The sequence below is a fragment of the Galeopterus variegatus genome, unplaced genomic scaffold (genome assembly GCF_000696425.1).
Source record: "Galeopterus variegatus unplaced genomic scaffold, G_variegatus-3.0.2 Scaffold998, whole genome shotgun sequence".
In the NCBI taxonomy this organism is placed as follows: domain Eukaryota; kingdom Metazoa; phylum Chordata; class Mammalia; order Dermoptera; family Cynocephalidae; genus Galeopterus; species Galeopterus variegatus.
In genome coordinates, this window is record NW_007727109.1 from 253,164 (window position 1) to 273,156 (window position 19,993).

Here is a 19,993-nt window from a genome sequence, read left to right on the forward strand (position 1 = left end):
CCGCGCCTCGCTCAGCCAGTGAGCGGGAACCGGTCTGTATGTGGGATCCGAACCCTCGGCGGGAGCGCCGCTGCACTTCCCAAGCAGCGCACTGTAGCAGTGCGCCACCGGGCCGGCCCAGGGGGACTGCTTTTGAAGCAAGTTTTCGAATCTATTTACTGCTAACATAGGGACTAGGATTCATATAAGTGAAGGTCAGGAGACACACAAAGGAGCTGTGGATTCAAGATGCACAAACAGAACTTTGATCCCATGTGAAGAAGTAGGATTTCCACGGTTATTTTTAAACAGGGTTAGGAGATTTTTAAATTGAGGGACTAATGAAATTTTATTTTCCTTCTGGGGAAATTACTTGATTTCTGGGAAATATCTATTTTGTTTGGTTATTTTTAAACAGGGTTAGGAGATTTTTAAATTGAGGGATTAATGAAATTTTATTTTCCTTCTGGGGAAATTACTTGATTTCTGGGAAATATCTATTTTGTTTGAATTTTTTTTATGTTGATAAATCGAATGACCATGAACTGTAATATAAAAACTGAAATCCAAAATTAACACTTCCCTATGAATCTCTTGGCTAAGGTGTTTTAATGCTGTAAAGTTTCACAGTCAAGTCACATAGAAAAAAATAAATCATAGAACCAACCAGGACTCAAAATCGTATGCTTAAATTAAGAAATGAAGTTAATAATAGCCACAAGTAAACATTATTTTAGGACATAGAACTCACTTGTTAAATTTCTAACTATTTGATTCAAGAGTGAGGAATGCGACTATTTCTACTACAAGTATTCCAATTTGGTCTGAGTTACTATGAAAATAAAAAGAAAGTCATAATGTAATCTCAAAAATGATTTCTTAGGCATTTGCAATCTGCTTTCTGTTTTGTGAACCAGTGAGAATAAAACCGACACCCATGTGTACACAGTACTCTGAAGTAAAAGTACATAAGGTGAGAAGAAAAACACAGAATGAAGGAATGTGAGCCTAAGGCCATTTAATGTCTCACAAAGATGTACTTCTTGGCCTGGAACATTCTTGGGCAGCAAGGTGTTCTTTTTTGCCTTCAGCATCCCAGGGGTGTGCTATTATCTTAACCTTCCATGTGCTAAATGATCTGGTTTAAAGAGCAGAGTTTAAGAGAAGTCAGTGAAATTTATCTTGGAATAGATCAAGAAAATATGGCCTTGAGACCTGATGATCTTATAAGGTCTAGGCCATAATAAATACCTATCAAAGAATTTTATTAAAACTACAGTTCTAGTCAATCCCTTCTACAAAGGTTTCACCTTTGTCACATCAAAGCAAGTAGCCTCTACCTCAGGCCTAAGATATAATAATAATAATAGCAGTTGTTATTTATTGATCACCTGTTTAGATGATACGGTACTAGGGGCCAACCATATGTTATCCAATTTATTACTCATAAAAAATCCTCTCCTGAGATCTATCATAGTTAGCCTTATTTAACCAATGAGAACACTAAGATTCAGAAAGCTTTAGTAACTTGGTACCAAAAATTACTACGTGATATTGGAATTTGCCCCAGATGTATCTTTGTTCTAAAGTCTGCACTTATGGCTTCCATACTCCTTTATATTATGCTTGCCTTCTTAAAGATTTATGACATTTGGACAGGAAAATGGGTCATCTAGCTTCCTTTAACAGGCTTCCAAATAAATAACAGCTTCAAAGAGCATGACTGTTCAATTTAAATGGTAAAACCAGAGCTTCTTATTTCCCCTTTAATAAACATTTCCCACATTTGGCTTCCATATCCCTACAGGCGATGGTAGAACAGCACACACTCCTAGGCAAGAAGTCATTGTCCATGTTCCATTCCACTTCCTATGACCGGTTGTCTAGACAAGCTGCTACAGCTGACACATCACCAGCTCAACCTGTCCTTCCCTGTTTGTTCCTAAAGACACCAATAGGTTCTATTTTGCTATATCTAGAGGTCAGTTTTCAGTTTTCTCTCTGGACCTACCAGCTGTATTTGATGGAGGGTCAGCATCTCCTTCACTTGGCTTCTAGGACATGATTCCCTGGCTGCTCCTCCTTGGTTCCTTACTACTTTCCTCTGGTCCTCCCAGGTCTCAGTCCATAGGTCTCTTCTCTGTCTACCACACTCCACAGGTGACCTGTTCTTTATCATGGCTTTAAATCTCTTCTACACTCTGACCACTTTTAAACTAATATCTTCATTCTCAGCCTCTCCCCTGAGCTCCAGATGGGTGTATCCAACTACCCACTCATCTTGGATGTCTGGAGGAAAAATAGTATAAAACCAGACTCCTGGTTTCATCTTCTAACCCTCCTCTTTTCACAGTCTTCCCCACTTTAGTAAATCACAACTCAGTTCATACTCTTACTCAGGCCAAAAGCCGTGGAGTCATGACAGCATCCACCAATGTCAAGTCCATCAGCTAATCTGGGTGATGGCTTTGTCTTTATCTCTTAGATAGACACAGAACCAAACATTCTCACCAGCTCCTCTGTAACCATCCTGGTTCAAGCCATCACCATCTCTTGCTGCAATTACTGCCATAGCTTTCCAAATGTCCCCCTGCTTTGACCTTTACCCACTTCATTTCGTTCTCAGCACAACAGACTTGTTCTTTAAAACGTAAGTCAGATCATGCCACTCTGCTCAAACCCAATAAAGTCTTCCCACTTAAAGCAACGGGCAAAGTCCATACAATGGTCTGCCAGGCTCTATGGTATGTCACGCTCATTATTTCTCTGAGTCGTCTCCTATTCATTTCTCCCACCTAACTCTTCTCTGGCCTCCTTTGCTTTTCTTCAAATGTGCCAACCGCATTCTCACCCAGGGCCACTGCACTTGCTGCTTCCTCCTTCCCTATCCACATGCTTTGCTCCCTTGTTTCCTGCAAGTCTCTGCTTCAAATGGCCCCTACTTAGAGACCACCTTCCCTGACCACCCCCTCTGACCACTCCCCCAACCCCCTCAAGCCTACCCTATCTCTCTGACCCAGCTTTATTTTTCTCCATAGTATTTTTCACTATTTGACACATTTCATATTTTCTCATCTTGTTTCATTTTCAATTTTCAGTCCATTTTACTTAGAATGTTAGCTCCAGAATGGTTTGTTCATGCCTGTATCCCTGGCACCTAGGACAGGGCCTGACACATAGTGTGACTATTTGTCAAGTGAATGGGCTATACAACTGTGTGCTTATTTGAAGCCCCAATAGTACCATCTCCTCTTTCCTGACAAGGCTGTCTCTTCCACCTAAACTTTAGACCTTCCCTTTCAGCCGAACCGCCATATATCCATGTCTTCCCATTTCCCTACCATCAAGGACCCAGGCTCTATCCCTTTTTCCTCTCTGCCATTCTCAATAATTAGCTAAGTCCTTATTGTCTTCGTGTGGTCCCAGGAAGATTGTCACACTTCCAGGGGTCACTTAAAGATAGAATAACATCTTCCTCCCAACATCTATTTTTCCTTTAGAGAGACAAAAACCATTCCCGGTGGGAAGACTCTCAGCAGGCTTCCCTTCACTGCATCAAATGCCCATTCTTTTTATTAATTAATTAATTTACTTATTTTGGCAGCTGGCCGGTACAGAGATCTGAACCCGTGACCTTGGCGTTACAAGGCAGCACTCTAAGCACCTGAGCTAATCAGCCAGCTCCGAATGCCCATTCTTAAGTGCAAGGGAGGCTGGGAAAGCAAGTTACTGGCATAGAAGCCTCTGCGGTGGGAGGTGGAGAGGGGTAGGGATGTGTGCTGAATAGGAAAGCGAGAGCCTCTGCTGCCGTGCACATATTTTGAACTTCCAAGAAATTTTTCTTCTCCTCTTATTCTGTTACAGAATCTTGCTCTTGCTGTAGAGAAAACAATATCTTATTTTGTCTCCATGGGAATATTAAACATAGTATTTTGAAGTTTTTCTTTTGTTTCCTAACTTATCTCTATTTTCTTGGGGTTCCCTTTCTATGGTTTTTTATTTTTGTTTTGTTTTGTGTGGTCTTTCATGTTAGAGACTATTCTCCATGTTTGTCTTTTTGTATTTAAAAGTGAGGCACCAAAAGAACTGATAGGAAAGAGTTATGTGTCCGTCACGGGGCAGAGATTGATGACAGATGGATTTACTGGAGGGTTCCCATAGGGAGAGATGTGCTTTTCCGTGGGGGATTCCCAAATGCAATATGTAGAGGTCTTTTCTTTAGGACCATTCAGTTTCTTTAGAGAACATTCACCGTCTGTCCTCAGTGCCTCACCGATGGGGGCTTGGGTGGTAATTCAGTGCCTGGCTGCTAAGTAAGGGTACTGATGCTCCCAGAAGGTCATATGGAGATTTTAGCTGAGTCTCCCCAGCCTCTGCTTTACTTAGTGTCCACACTTTTGGTGCCTCTTTGGTTCATTTTTTCTGAAAAATTAATCTGCAGTTTCTTGCAAGAATGGAAAAAGGGGATGAAGCTGGGTGGGAGGGGAGGAGAGAGTCAATACCTGACTTCTAACGATTGAAGTGGGCTGGGGGACCAGGGAGTCTAAATGGTGTGTACAATGACATTGCCCGCTATCTGCTGCACCTGACATCTCCAGAGCACTGTCTCTCAAGGCCCTGCTTAAACTGCTCTTCTTTGGTGTCATCCTCTGTAGGCGCTTGGGTCCAACTTGCCCGCCCACTATCTGCTGCACCTGACATCTCCAGAGCACTGTCTCTCAGGGCCCTGCTTAAACTGCTCTTCTTTGGTGTCATCCTCTGTAGGCGCTTGGGTCCAACTTGCCTCCATGCCACTAATGGCCTGATAATAACAGGGCCATTATCACTAGCCCTGTTGTCTCCTCTCTTGTTCAGTTTGTCATTTGAGGTCATATATATCTATGTATGTGTGTCTTAGTACATATATATATATGTGTGTGTGTGTATATATATATATATACACACACACACACATATATATATATGAGACACACAGATATATAAAATATTATATTATGTATTAATGTCATTTTAGTGGAGAATGCAAATCAAATATGTGTGGTCAATCTGTCATTTTTATATAGATATTCCAGAACTTTAAAGATAATATAAATTCAACTCTGTCAGGGACCTTACAGATCTTGAAATCTGACCTCATTGTTTTACAAAAGAACAAACAAAAGCCCAGAAAGATGAGTTCTTTGCCAAAGAGAGCCATGGTAACGGGGCCTTTCTTCTAGGAGGCTGTGTGGAGACCGTGGCCTTCCCGCTTTGAGTCACGCTGCCTAGTTTAGCATCTCAGCTCCATTCAACCAACTTGGTGATCTTGGGACAGTTTCTCAAACTCTCTGTGGCTCACTTTCCTCACGTGTAAAATGGGGACAATAACAGTTACCTAACTCACTGGGTTATGATGGGCACCACTGAATTAATATTTGTAAAGCACTTAAAATAGTACTTTCACATAGTAATCAATTAATCAGTATTATTATTATTATTTTGAATAAATCTAACTCAACTTTTAAAAAACCTATACCTAGTACTATTATACCAGAAAGATCTTAATTTAAGAAATATTAGAGATAATTTATTCTAGTAGATGGGTTCTGCAAGCAGAGAGTGGTCTAAGAACACTGCTGACAGAGAAAAATGAGTACCCCTGGCAATGTCTACATTAATTCATCTATTTAATATATGTTTAAATTTATCCAATAAAAGAAACAAACATTGAATTACAGAATGGTTTTCAAAATAAAATAAATTCACTAATCTTCTAAAATTACTAACAATTGCTAGAATACTACCTAAAAACATCCAAAATGTTATTATTACTATTATCGTTAATTTTTTTTGGCAGGTCCAAATTAATCTGCACTAAAAGTGAGTGGATTTTGTTTAAGTATAGGAATAAAACTAGGATATGTTTTTTTTCACAGTTAAGTATTTCCGTGCCAACAACACAACAATAGTGACAAATGATTGAAAGAAATAAAATAAAGGAATAATTAACTCTTCCTGAGCGATCTAGGCTCAGAAATCAGGGGCTCAGTAAGGGATATGTTTAAAAATCTATTTTCATCTTAAGAAATTATCTTAAATAAGAAGGAGGAGGGTGAAAATTATACATTTTCATTTCTTAGATCTCTTAAGCTCAGGCCAAGATGAACTTTGGAAATGCACGTTTTCCAGAATCCTAGTTGGGGCACTTCTGGGTCTGCCTTCCAGCGGCCTTTCCTCATTGGAAGAGGCTCTGCACACCAAAACAACACGCAGAGCTCTGCAGGGCACCAGAGCCCACCCTGGGTCCCGCAGAGACTCATGAGAGCTACAGAGAGGAAGGAGGAATTCCGGGCTTCTCCACGTCAAATGCCCACCACTGCTTCCCACCACTGTATTAGATGAGCATTTTTAGCCAAGAAATTGCCGACTCATCTCCGACTGCTGCTCTCCCGTGACTGCCCAGCCTTTTCCTGAGTCATTCCGGCCTAGTCATCTCTATCTGTGGCGTGAGCTGCGGGGTCCTTGACGTATTGTCGTGCCCTGTCCTCACTGAGAGTCATCCTGTTTTTACAGCATTATTCTCTAATTTGTCAATGTCTGCTTGAATTCCATTTCTGCTCTCTGAAAAAATGCTAGGCAAACAACAAAAAATATTTTCCAACTATCATCCAAATGAATACCAAATTAATAAAAAGGAAATTAAATAATTCTTGTCCTTAAAAGCTATGGATCCCAAGCATTTTAATATATAAACACATTTTAATATATGTTAAAATTACCTAAGTTGTTAATAATAATATTGTGTTTAATAGTGGCAAACTCATGCCATAAAGGACTACATAATATAGTCTAAAATGAGAATAAAAATGCTACAATTATATCATAGCACAATGACCAGCGTAAACAATTTTTAAGGAGATTTTCCCATAAATATTTTCCCCAAGCCATTCTATTATATACCCAACTTGTTTTGTTTTTGTTTTTTTTCCCCTTCCAAATCCAAATTATTTCCTGGTAACTCTCCTAGCATATAAAGTCCAAGTGTTTTTATCAAATACATATGGAATATGTAATTTCAGAAAGACTTTTAAGGTCTTGATGCTAAGTTTTACATTCTACATCAGTTACAAAATGTTGATAAAAATAGTCTAATTTATAAAATAAGGGCAATTATTTTGCTGCCTGCAGTTATTTCTGTACAGAAAATTATAAATTATTTGGTCATAATTAATAATACCACATTATTATATACTTTTGAAAGGTTCTGATGGTGCAAATAAGTGAAACTGATTAACAGCATACTTACGGGGTACAAATAGCATTCTTAAGCTCCGTGGGACGTACACACTTTTGAATGACAGATGGGGGAAATGTAGATACACGAAATGTAATTGTAACCCTCAGGCATCTGATGCAATCAATACTCACAGCACATTCGCTTTCTTGTGAGCCAGGCCCTGCTTCGTCTCCAGGCTCTGCAGCTTTCTCTTCTAACAGTTAAGTCACTTGACTTGAAGGGAGCTTCCTTCTTTTGCCAGCCCACCTCCTAGGAATTAGAGATCTTTTCCTCTCCCACATCTCCAAGAGGCAGCTGTGGTGTTGTAATTAAAAGCCCTGGTTTGGGAGCCAGACAGACCTCCACTTCCTAGCCGTGTGTCCTTGGGAATCCAACTAACCTGTCCGGCCTTGATGTTTTCTGAGGGTTTTAATGAGTTAGAATATATAAGGAACTTAGAATAATAGTTATCCATAATAAGCACTCAGTGAATATTAGGTTTTATGAGTAGTGGTAGCAACTTATACAAGCCGGCTGATATACTGCCTACCCAGTGCTTGGAGCTCTAAGCCTGAGCTCTTTCATCCTTCTTTCAAACCTATTACACCTACTACACTGAACTTCAACTTCCATCTGCAGCCGAGTGAGTCCATTCCCCAAAACTCCCCATTCCAAGGCAGGGTCTTGTTCATTCCCAGCCTGTTGCAGTTACTGAGTTAAGCACAGCTCTGTCCCTGGAGTGATCTCACAAAACATGGTTGCCTTTCTTATTTAATAATTATTTCTTCATTACTCTATTATTTGCCCTCTCAGTGTTTGTTTTTCATAGGGAAAGACAAACCCTAAAAAGCATCTCTATAGAAAACTAAATGTGAATATAAAGAATGTACATTAATAAAATGCATGGATATTCATAAAATAAAAAGATTGTAAGGAGTGATAATTAAAGATGTTGATATTAACCTTATCACACAAATAGCTTTGGTTTCACTTTTTAAAAAATCTTTCATTTTTTTAAATAAAAAAATTCTTTCTAGAATCATAAATAGGACAAAGTAAACTTGCCAAGAGCAGTCGATGCTAGATGATATCTTTTTAGATCAAACTAGATATTTGCTTCAAGCCAAGTTTCTTTATCCATGCATGCTGAAAGCCAGTAGTAAATATATTTTAAGAACCGAAAGTCAAAGAGAAAATAGGTATGTCAACACTCTTGGTTTCAGTAAACATATGAACATGACAGATGTTTCAGCGTCTCTATCCAGAGGTCACATAGAAATTATGTTCTGGTTTTCATAAATAATTTTGATTAATTTTAAGGGCTTACGTGGATTGATTCAAACCACCCAGGCCTATCCCTTATCTATCCTTTAGTAAATAACTCTCTCTTTGAAGTCTGCAAAAATGTCTTAAGGATGTTAAAAAATATTTTAAATATTAAGGTGGAAAAAATATGCAGGCTCAAAGGAATACCCCACCACTTGCTAAAGAATATTAGAGTGATGTTACAGGATTTAAGAATGATTAATGGGTAAAGACAATGTTTTCTGTTATATTTCAGCCATTCAAACACTTGAAAATTATACTGCTAAAAAGGGGGGAACTAACAATTTTCATCAGTTCCAAGTCCTACATTTTTTTTTCACATTTCGAGATCTCCAAAATCAGGATGCACCTTAAAATCCATGTCATGGCTTAATTTATAGCATTTTTTTCTTCCTTAGTGGTACATAAAGCAACATTGTATTTTATAATCTATGATATCTTAGATTTAATAAAATATAAGTTTGGAATTTCACATCTCTCATCTTCCCTTTTCTAGTCTTTTATTTTCTTCTACTTTCCTGTTTCTTTATTCTTCCCCTCTGTTCTTACTTAAGAAAAAAATGATTTACAGATACACACACACACACACACAAGGGTACTTCAAAAAGTGCATGGAAAGATTTATATTATCTTTCTATTTTTTTCACAAACTTTTTGAAGTACTCGTGTGTGTGTGTGTGTGTGTGTGTGTGTCTATAAACCTGCTTTGCACCCATCCAGCACCTGCAAAGAACTGGGGAACTCTTTCTATCTTCAAATACTTGGAGTCTTTTTTCCTCACCCCATGCCCAAGGAGAGACTCTGCAAAAGATGGATTTCCTATCTAAAAAAAGAAAAGCAGACATTCAACCCAAGGCACCATTACTACATGGAAATAATTCAACAAAAGGCCTGGTGTACTCACTAAATCTAAGGGCACTGGATCTGGTTTATCCATCCTGTTCCCATTCCTCTCTAGCTTGGATGATCAAAACTAACTTAAACCCTTTGTTCTGAACTCTGGGAATGAGAGAGAAGAAAACACTATATTTTAGCATTTCTCTTCCCTCATGGGAATAGGTTTGTGGCCAATTCTTAGCTTTAATGAGCCTCTTTAATACTGATGCCAGCTTCCCCAGGGCCCACATACCCTGCCTGTGTGTCAAATCTCTCAGTCCTAATGTAGCTCACTTTGAGTTGTATTTTAGCTCCAAAACCTTTCTCTTGCTTTTGCCAACACACAGGAATTATTAATCAATACAAAGCAGTGTGCATTCAAACAACAGGGGGTTGGGGATCTAGGGCAACTGAGGGCCTGCTTAAAATAAAATTCCTCCTCAATTTTTAAAGCCTTGAAGTTTGAAGAAGATTCTACTTTGCTCACAGGTTAGCTAACCAAATTAGCGGAAAACAAAGAAATCAGACTGTTGTACCGTGAATCACACTTTATCCTTAAATCGGATTGTATATAAATTAATAAACCACAGGGCTGGCCGGTTAGCCCAGTGCTATAACACCAAGGTCAAGGGTTCGGATCCCCGACTGGCTAGCCACCAAAAAAAAAAAGTGTAAATGAATGAGCCTTTAAATCAGGGCAACATTTAAGAGGGAATAAAGGGAAAAAGCTTGGCAAATAATACATACACATACAAAAAAGCTGGCTGAAAAGTCACTTGCTGGCACCTAACAAGACTCCCCTCCAAATTCTCTCAAATCCTCCTGTTTCTCCGTTCTAAGCCCCTTAGAATTGATATTACAAAAGGCCTCCCAGCCCTATGCTGGTAGAGCTTTCTTAAAACTCACTAAATTGGGGAACTCAAGGGGCAGCTGAATTATGCCTGTTTCTCTCTGATTTAAGCCTCTACATGCTCAGGAGTTGATAGGGAGCAATTCTGCTGAATTTGACTTCCCAAGAGCAGAAGCTTTAAGTGAGTCCAGACAGCAGGCAAGTGTAAGGAATGTTCATATCTTTTGGAATACCTCCATGGTGCAGGGGAGAAAGATGAAAAGAAAATCATAGTTTCCTAAAATTTACAGAAAGAACTGTCAATATTTATTGTTCAGTGTCAATATTTATTGCTCATTTTCTTAGAAGGTGCTTCTTCATAATAATTTATTAATACAACATGTAGAACATGTCAGGGGAAAAAAAGAAGCATTTTAATTGTCTATTTACAAATATTGCCATTTTTCCAGCAATTATAGGAGCTGGCTTAACCTGGTTAGGTAAACATCATAATAAAGCTCCAGAAAAAAATGATGCTGATTCGTTTGGAGAAATTTCCCTCCTTTTGGCCTAAAGCATCTCAATGGAGACAGTATGTTTCAGTGGCCACAATCTTGGGCTCTGTGTCTGAACTTGGGTTTGAATACTAGATCTGCCACTTGCAAGCTGTTTGACCTTGGGCATTTTATTTAACATCTCAGGTCTCATACTTCATCTGTAAAATGGGTATAATAAGGGTATCTAATTGGTTCTCATTTCCTGTCTACTATTGAATCAATCGAGCTTTAAGTTTTCTTTATTCCTTTTCATCCCCTCTCTACTGGTTGGGAAGTCATACCTGTTCTTTCAGTGGTTAGCCTTAAATTTTTAACAAACATACCTAACTTAAAGTGTGCAAGTCATCAACATCTCTATGCTTCTCCTAAATAATACAGAGGACATTATAATGCTTTTACTCTGATCATCTTCTTCCATTTGCATCTGAGTGCGGACTGGTATTTTAATTCCACCTTTGTTTTACCATCAAAATTTGTCATAATCAATCTTCTTATTTCATTAATTATTATTTTAAACAATCAAAACATTTTATTCTTTTTCTTTTCTTTCTTTCTTTTTTTTTTGTGGCTTAGTGTTTTGACCTTAGTGTTATCAAAACTTTTAAAATTTACCTGTATACTTATCAATTTCTTTGTATCACATCCATTCTTTTGGATTTAGTTTCCTTCTTACTAAAATACAACCTTTAGGAGATGCTTTCAGTCAGGGTTGGTTATAGGGAAACTTTTTAGAATGCGATTACTGATGTCTACATCTGGTACTCACACTTGAGTTGAAGATTAGCTGGAAATGAAAATCTAGGTTAACAATTATAGTCTTTCAGTATGTTGACAATAATGCTCCATGGCTTTGATTTCTGTTGTTGCCTCTGAGAAGTCTGTTCATAATGGGACAGGGGTAATTCCTTTATAAGCAACTTTTCTTTTCTCCCCAGTTGCTTGAAGGATCTTCTCTTTGACTCTGGTGTTTCGTTTTTCAGTTTCACTATAATGTGCCTAGGTGTGGTCTCACTGTGCTTCCTGAATCTGAAAATTCATTTCTTTCATCAACTCTAGAATATGATTAAGCATTATCTTTTCAAAAATTGCCTTTCCCCCATTCTCCCTAATCTTTCCTTATGGAATTCCTATGTGATATATTTTGGGTGCTTCCATTCTATCTTTCATGTCTCCTATCTTCTCTTCCTTATATTTCATCTCCATTCATGCTACCTTATGGGTAATTTTTTCAGATCTACTTTCCAATTTAAAATTCATACCCATAATGACATTCAGTCTGCTGTTTATCCTGTCCATTGAGTTACAATCTTATCCATTCAATTACTACCATTGTCACTGCTAGACAATCTATTATTTCACTTCTAAAAGTATTCACTATGTTTTCATGTTGTGTTAACTTTTCTCTAAAATTCCCTCATTTATGTCTTTAGTCATATTAAGCATAATTATTTTATATTTACTTCCAATTTTTCATTTACCTGTATCTGCTATTACTTTTTGACAAATGATCTTGCCTATGGAAGATTGTTTCAATGCATCATTTGTAATTTTGGTTTGTAGGCTCAAATTAAGTGAGGATATTAAGCATAATTATTTTATATTTACTTCCAATTTTTCATTTACCTGTATCTGCTATTACTTTTTGACAAATGATCTTGCATATGGAAGATTGTTTCAATGCATCATTTGTAATTTTGGTTTGTAGGCTCAAATTAAGTGAGGCTTTATCTGTAGGAATCCTACCTAGGTTGTGGTACTATCTTCTAGAGAGATTTTGAACCTGCTTCTATTAGACACCCTGGGGGTATCATGGCCTGAGACCAATTTCAATTTTAGATTCTCAGGCTGGGGTTTCCCAGACCATGCTGGCAAAGTAAATTAAAATCTCAAATCCACATCCAATCCAGACTTGTGTTTAAAAATTTCCAGGGGATATTTTACTTTCTCACCCCTGCCCAGGTTGAGAAAGACAAGCTAGCTTTCTTAGATTTCCCATTAGTAAAGGGTAGATTGATATCTTTTTTTTTTTTTTCTTTTTTCTTTTTACCAAGGGCATACCTCATTGAGGGCACTGGCTTTACATGAGGGCCTTATTCGACTTCCCATCTTATACAGGTCCGAAGCTTTATCAAGACTCTGCATGAATGTTAATGTCAGACTACTGAGACTGATATTCTTCTGCTCCACTCCTGCTTCTGAGAGGCCCCAGTTCACACCTACACTCTGATTTTCACACTCTCCATTTCACTCTCCCTTATGTTCTTGTGAGCTTCAATAAGCATTTTAAAGACTTTTTAAAAAATTATATTTCTTTCACTTAGAATGTTTAGGTGTTTGCAGTGGGAGGGTTTTAAAATTGCCTATTCTATAAAATTACCACGATCAAATTCTCTCTGATATGTTAAGCCACATGCATGTATTACTTAGAGAAAAAGAAAATATTTTAAAAATGTATAATGTAGTGGTATAGTTCAAAGGAGATGTAGTATAATTTCAGAATAAAACAGCTGAAAACTTAAGCCCCATGGGTGAGTAAACTCTTATGAGATATAATCTGTATTTGACTCTTTGTTAAATAAAATAAAAACTGAATATCTCCACAAATTTTGTTCATATTATGAGGCAAGCTACTAAGTACAACCACTTGTGTACATATGGGATGTCATACATGTAATAAATTCTCTCTCATGAAACTTTCAGATTTTCTCAAGTAAGGCAACCATTTCTTAAAAGCAAATTACCATATAACAATAATAATAATTGTATATATGCACTTAATATTTCTCCTGCATATACTTCAGGTGGAAAATATAACCAGCCCCTTTATAAATGTTAGTAAAGATATTAATAATTCAGAGAGTAGTAAAGTTTTGTGGAAAACTTTAGAAAAATCTGTGGAAAAGATGTGTTGGGAAGGGCATAGGCTTAAGAGACAGATGGGTTCTGGTCTCTGATGCCATTTCTACTATTTATTGGCTGTGTGACATTAGATGAGTTAATTAACCTCTCTGAGCCTCTGTTTCCTCATCAGTAAGAGGTGAGAGGTACCTGGCAGGTGAGTAGTCAGGATTAAATGAGATAATTAATCCATCTAGCAAATGCTGATTGAACATTAATAGGAAGAAAAAGGAAGGATAGAAGGAAAAAAGGAAGGGAGGGAGGCAGAAAGGAAAACTTGAAATGTTAAGAAATTCAGGTTGTCAGTGCCCCTCATTTTATTAAAGAACAGGAGTATATTAGCCACACCCTTAATAACTTATGGAAAGTTTAATATAACAACAAAGACAAAGAAAAGTCAAATTGCCTAGAGCCCTGAGATGTCTGAAGCCATTGTCCCTCAGGAAGGTCCCTTGTAAACTATGAAGGTCCCTTGTAAACTGTGAAGGGCATCAGGCAACTGAGACCTCTCTGGCAAAAGAGCTCCTGAAGTGACATTAATGCTGATGGCTAGGACAAGGAGAAACATCACCTTGGAGTAAAATGAACTTTCATCTTTTTTTCCCTCAAAAAGAACTTTTAAAAGAATCATCAGGCAACAGGATAGGAAGGAGTAAAACTGTGCAGTGCACCCACAACAGTGCACGGAGTCTTGACCTCCCCTCAGAAACTTCTGAAGGAATAAATGGGGTGCTTTAGTGGCCACTGTTTTTGTTGAGATGTTTTTGAAATGTCTGCACCCTATGAATAGGCTCGGAAGTATGCAGGAGCACCAAACACCCTTAGGAAAGTGAGCAAGTCCTCTTCCCCTTATTTGGTGGTGTTTATTAGTTTAGTTTTTTTTTTTTTTTTAATTGGCCTCTGCTCTCAGGAATGTTGAAAGGGCTCAAGTTTGTAAAGGGATGGTCAGTGCAAGCCTAACCTGACGCAGCAATTAATTCATGACTGGATGGGGACAGCTCACATGCCATGGGCGGACAGCTGTTCACGTCATACCCCGGACTATGAATATGGGTTTTCTGTCCATTTCTGAGAATATTTAATTAGGGGAAAGGCTTGCCCTGAGTGAGCAGACAGGCTTTTACATGAGGTCATTGCTCAGGAGATGATTTGCATCACCTTGGTGATAGACAGGAGGAGGAACATTTGGTAAGAGTGGAAAAGAAGAGACACCACAATCATCCCCAGGTCCTACAGGACTAGGGTATGGGACAAAAGCTGAGGAGCACAATGTGTGAAACTGGATGACGGATTGAAATCATACAACGTATAGTTTTTGAAACAGATTTAAAATAGAAATAATACAGAAATATCTCTGGAAAATGCTCCAAATATTTGAAAATTAACACGAAATAACCAGTGAGTAAAAGAGGAAATCGCAAGAGAAATGAGTTTAAATTCAATGAAAATAATAACAACATATCAAAATTTGTAGGAGATCTCATGAGGACTATTGCCTTCTTCCTCCAGAGAAACCTTGAGTGGGAACCTCCACATCCCCACCCCCAGGAAAAATATGTTGATTTGAAAATATCTGTCTAGTGGCAGCAATAATAATCACAATGTCACTGGAGTTTTAGAAATGCAAAAGTTTGTTCTGAACTAGTATTGCATAAACATGAGTTAACAGGGTGCATTAGTGTTAGAATGTGTGCCCCTTGGTAAAATAAAGAAAGGTTGCTTAGAGAAACAGTAAATGAAAAAGGCACGAGAAAATAGAAAAAGGCAGCAGTATTATTTAATTTGACATGGATTATAGTGCTGTTGGCTTCAGCGAGATCAACTATATTCTGGGCTATAGAAGAAGCTTCAATAAATCTAAAAGAACTGAAATCATACAAAGTATAGTTTCTGAAACAGATTTAAAATAGAAATAATATAGAAATATCTTTGGAAAACACCCCAAATATTTGAAAATTAAACAACATGAAATAACCAGTGAGTGAAAAAGTCCCAAGAGAAATTAGTTTAAATTGAATGAAAATAAAATCAATATATCAAAATTTGTGGGATATAGCTAAAGAAGTACTTAAAGGAAAATCTATAGCATTACATGTTTATATTAGAAAATAAGAAAGTTCTCAAATCGATGAACTAAACTTCCATCTTATGAAAGTAGGAAAATAAAAGCAAACTAACCCAGAGCAAACAGATGGAAGGAAATAATAAAGATAAAATCATAAATCTATGGAACTGGAAAACAGAAAGATAATAGAGAAAACCAAAGAAGCCATAAACTAGTTCTTTGAAAGAATCAATAAACTGACAAACCTCTAGGCACACTGGTGAAGAAGAAGAAAACAGAAGATATAATTTAATAATATGAAGAATGAAAGAGAGGATATCACTACAGACCTTACAGACATTAAAAGATGAGGGAATATTATAAACATCTTTATGTCCAGAAATGTGAAACTTAGATAAAATGGACAAGTGCCTTGAAAGACACAAACTATTAAAGTTCACTCAAGAAGAAAAATAATCTGAATATTCCTGTGTCTATTAAAAAAATTGAATTCCTAGTTTAAAACCTTCTGACAAAGAAAATTCCAGGCCAATACAAATTCCACACAAACTCTTTTGGAAAAAAGACTAGGAAGAAATAGTTCCCCATTCATTTTATGAGACCAACATAATCCTGATAACAGAACCAGAAAAAGGCACTGCAAGAAGAGAAAACTATGGTTTAATGAATGTAGATGAAAATCCTCAAAAAAAAAAAAAAAAAAAAAAGCAAACTGAATCCAGCAATATATGAAAAAGATAGTATGTCATGACCAAGTGAAAAGATGGTTCAGCATTAGAAAAACCAGTCAGTATAATTCATCATATCAGCAGATCTAGAAAAGCATCTGACAATATGAATTCATAATTAAAAACAAAACAAAACAAAAAGCTTCATAGCAAACTAAGAATAGAAGAAACTTCCTTAAACTGATGTAAACTCATAAAGAACATCTTCAAAATGCCAATGGTCAACATCATACTGATTGAGAATAAGACAAGAATGTTTCCTTTCACCATTCCTATTTAGTATTGAACAGGAGGTCCCAATGCAATAAAAAGAAATAAAATATATACAAATTAGAAAGGAAGAAGTAATCTTTATTCACAGAAGAAATGTTCGTCTTCATAGAAAATCCAAAAGAATCAACAAAAAAAGCTACTAGAATTAATGAGTTTTGAAATGTCACAGGATTCAATATATAAAATCAAAAGTGTTTCTGTACTACCCATAAATAATTGGAAATTCAAATTCAAATAAAAATTTACTGAATATAATGCTACCAAAAAACATTGAATATTTAAGTTTAGATCAAACCAAATATGCCTAAGATCTGACTCTTGAAAACAAGATAAGACTGAAATTAAACAAAATCTAAATAAATTGGAAGATTTATGCTGTTCATGGAATGAAAGACTAAATAGCGTTAAGATGTCAGTTCTCCCCAACTTGATCTATAGATTCAAAGCAATCCCAATAAAAATTCTAACAGGTTATTTTTTAGCAATGAACAACATGATTTTAAAATCTATATGGAAAGGCAAAGACTAAGGATAGCTAAAACCATTATGAAACAGAAGTAAAAAGTTGGAGGAAGCATACTACCTGATTCCAGACTTATTTTAAAGCTTCAGTAATCAAAACACTATGGTATTGACACACTAGGTGAACAGACCTGTGTCCAGAAATAGATCCACATACATATATATAATTGATTTTTAATGAAAAATCAAAGGAAATTCAATGGAAAAGAATCGTCTTTTCAGCAAATAATCCTGAAAGAATTGAACATTCACATGCCAAGAAAAAGAAACCTCAATCCATACTTTATACCATCTTAAAAAATTAACACAACATGGATCATAGACCTAAATTTAAACCTAAAACTGTAAAACTTTTTAAAGAAAACAAAGGAGAAAATCTTTGTGACCTTGAGTTAGAAAAAGATTTCTTAGATACACCAAAAAAATGATCCTCAAAAGAAAAGAATGAATAAGTCAGACTTTATAAAAATTTTAAAATTATGCTCTTTGAAAAAAAAAGCACTGTTATGAAAAAACAGTTCACTGACTGGAAAATATATTTAAAACACATATCTAAGAAAGAATTTATAGCCAAATTATACAAAGAGCTCTCAAAACTGAATAATAAGAAAACAAACAGCCCAATTTTAAAAATGGGCAAGATATTTGAACAAACACTTCATCAAAAAAGCTATATAAATAGCAAATAAGCCAATGAACATATGTTCAACCTCTCTACTGATTTGACAAATGACAATTTAAACCACAATGAGATACTATCACCTATTTGAATAGGTAAAATAAAGAAAAATAGATAATGCCAAGTGCTGTCGAAAATGTGGAACAACTGGGACTCTCACGTATCACAGTTGGGAATGCAAATTATTCAATCACTTTGGAGAACAGTACGGTAATTTCTTATACACCCTCATCGTACAACCTACCAATCTTGCCCCTAGATACTCACTTAATGGAAGTGAAGACATAAATACGTATAAAAACCCTGTATGTGAATTTTTATACAGCTTTATTCATAATCACCCAAAAGTAAAACAACCCAAATATCCCTCAGCTGATGAATGGATTAAAAAACTGTGCTATATCCATATAACAGAATCCTACTTGACAATAAAAAGAAATGGACTACTGATACACACAATATGGATGAATCTCAAATGCATTATGTTAATCAAGATTTACAGATTTACTAAGGCTACCTGGTATGATTACATTTATATGACATTCTGGAAAGAGAAAACACTAGGGATGCAAAACATATCAGTGGTCACAGGGCCTGGGGGTTTCGAAAGAGGTTGACTCCAAAAGACACAAGGGCATATTTTGTGGTAAGGAACTGTTCTGTATCTTGATTGTGGTGATTTACATGATTATATGAATTTCTTGAAACTCAAAGAACTGTAAACTAAAAGATATAAAGGGTTTCGAAAGAGGTTGACTCCAAAAGACACAAGAGCATATTTTGTGGTAAGGAACTGTTCTGTATCTTGATTGTAGTGATTTACATGATTATATGAATTTCTTGAAACTCAAAGAACTGTAAACTAAAAGATATAAATGTTACTGCATGTAAATTATACCTCAATAAACCTGACTTCAATTTTTAATAGATTTGTAAAGGTTTTTTGAAAGCTGTTAACCAGGGACAGATATAATAAGGAACAAGGACAAATGAGTGAGAAAAATCTTGTAAGAAGGAAGCCCCGCTGCTGAAACCAGGATGAAGGAAGCCCAAAGAGAGAAAATGTTTGCAAGAGAGGATGAAACCAACAAGTTAGAGTTAAGGTGACTGTAAAAAACAGCTTCACCCTGGCCTGCGAGGTCAACAGGAAAATACAGGCTATCTTAAGGAATAAAAATGAATTTGTCAGCTCTCTAGAACTAAGGCAACTGAAAGATAGTCGCATAGGGTACAGTAGGCAGAATTCTAAGATATACACAATATTAATGAATCTCAAATGCATTATGGCTTTCAAGACTGTCCTTCCCTGGTGTATGTTCCCTGAGTGTGGGTGAGACTTGCAAATGTGATGGGAATTCACTCCCAAAGTTAGGTGGCCAGTCAGTTGACTTTGAGTTCATCAAAAGGTAGAGTATCCTGGGTGAATACGGCCAATCAGTTGAGCTTTCTAATAACAGCTGGGCCCTTCCTGAATGGAGGAAGGGACACCTAATTGTGTTGTGGACTGCCTGTGGAGGAGTCCGTGAGGCTAACCTAAGGGGAGCCTCTAGGAGCCAGGAGTGGTCTCCAGCTTACGGTCACCAAGTAAATGGGATTAATTCTGCTAACGACCAGTGATCTTGGAAAAGAACCCCAAATCTCAGATGGTATCAAAACCCCAGCCTGGTAAGACTCTGAGCAGAGAGCCCAGTTACACCATGCCCAGATTTCTGACCTAAGGAAACTAGAAGGTAAGAAATGCACGTTGGTTTAAGCCACTAAGTTTGTGGTGATTTTGTCATGCAGCAATAGTAAGCCAATTCAAAGAGCAATTAATGAATTAAAATGTGTCAAGCTAGTTTTGTGAATGAGATATTTTCACAGTTTTTGACCCCAAGAGTTCCTCATCCAGTAGGAAGTTAGTTTTAATAATTTATTATAAATTGAGTTAAAAAGCATCACAAACGGTAATATCATAGAGAGAAGGGAAGACTAAGGGAACCACATCTTTGTAGAATAATCCCCAT

At 36.8% G+C, this 19,993-nt stretch overlaps 1 protein-coding gene across 4 annotated transcripts in view; it reads right to left on the minus strand.

Annotated features, from left to right (window-relative positions):
• The window catches only part of PRTFDC1 (phosphoribosyl transferase domain containing 1), a 92,492-nt gene that overhangs the window by 56,374 nt on the left and 16,125 nt on the right, over positions 1-19,993 (minus strand). The gene's annotated exons all lie outside the window — the stretch shown is intronic.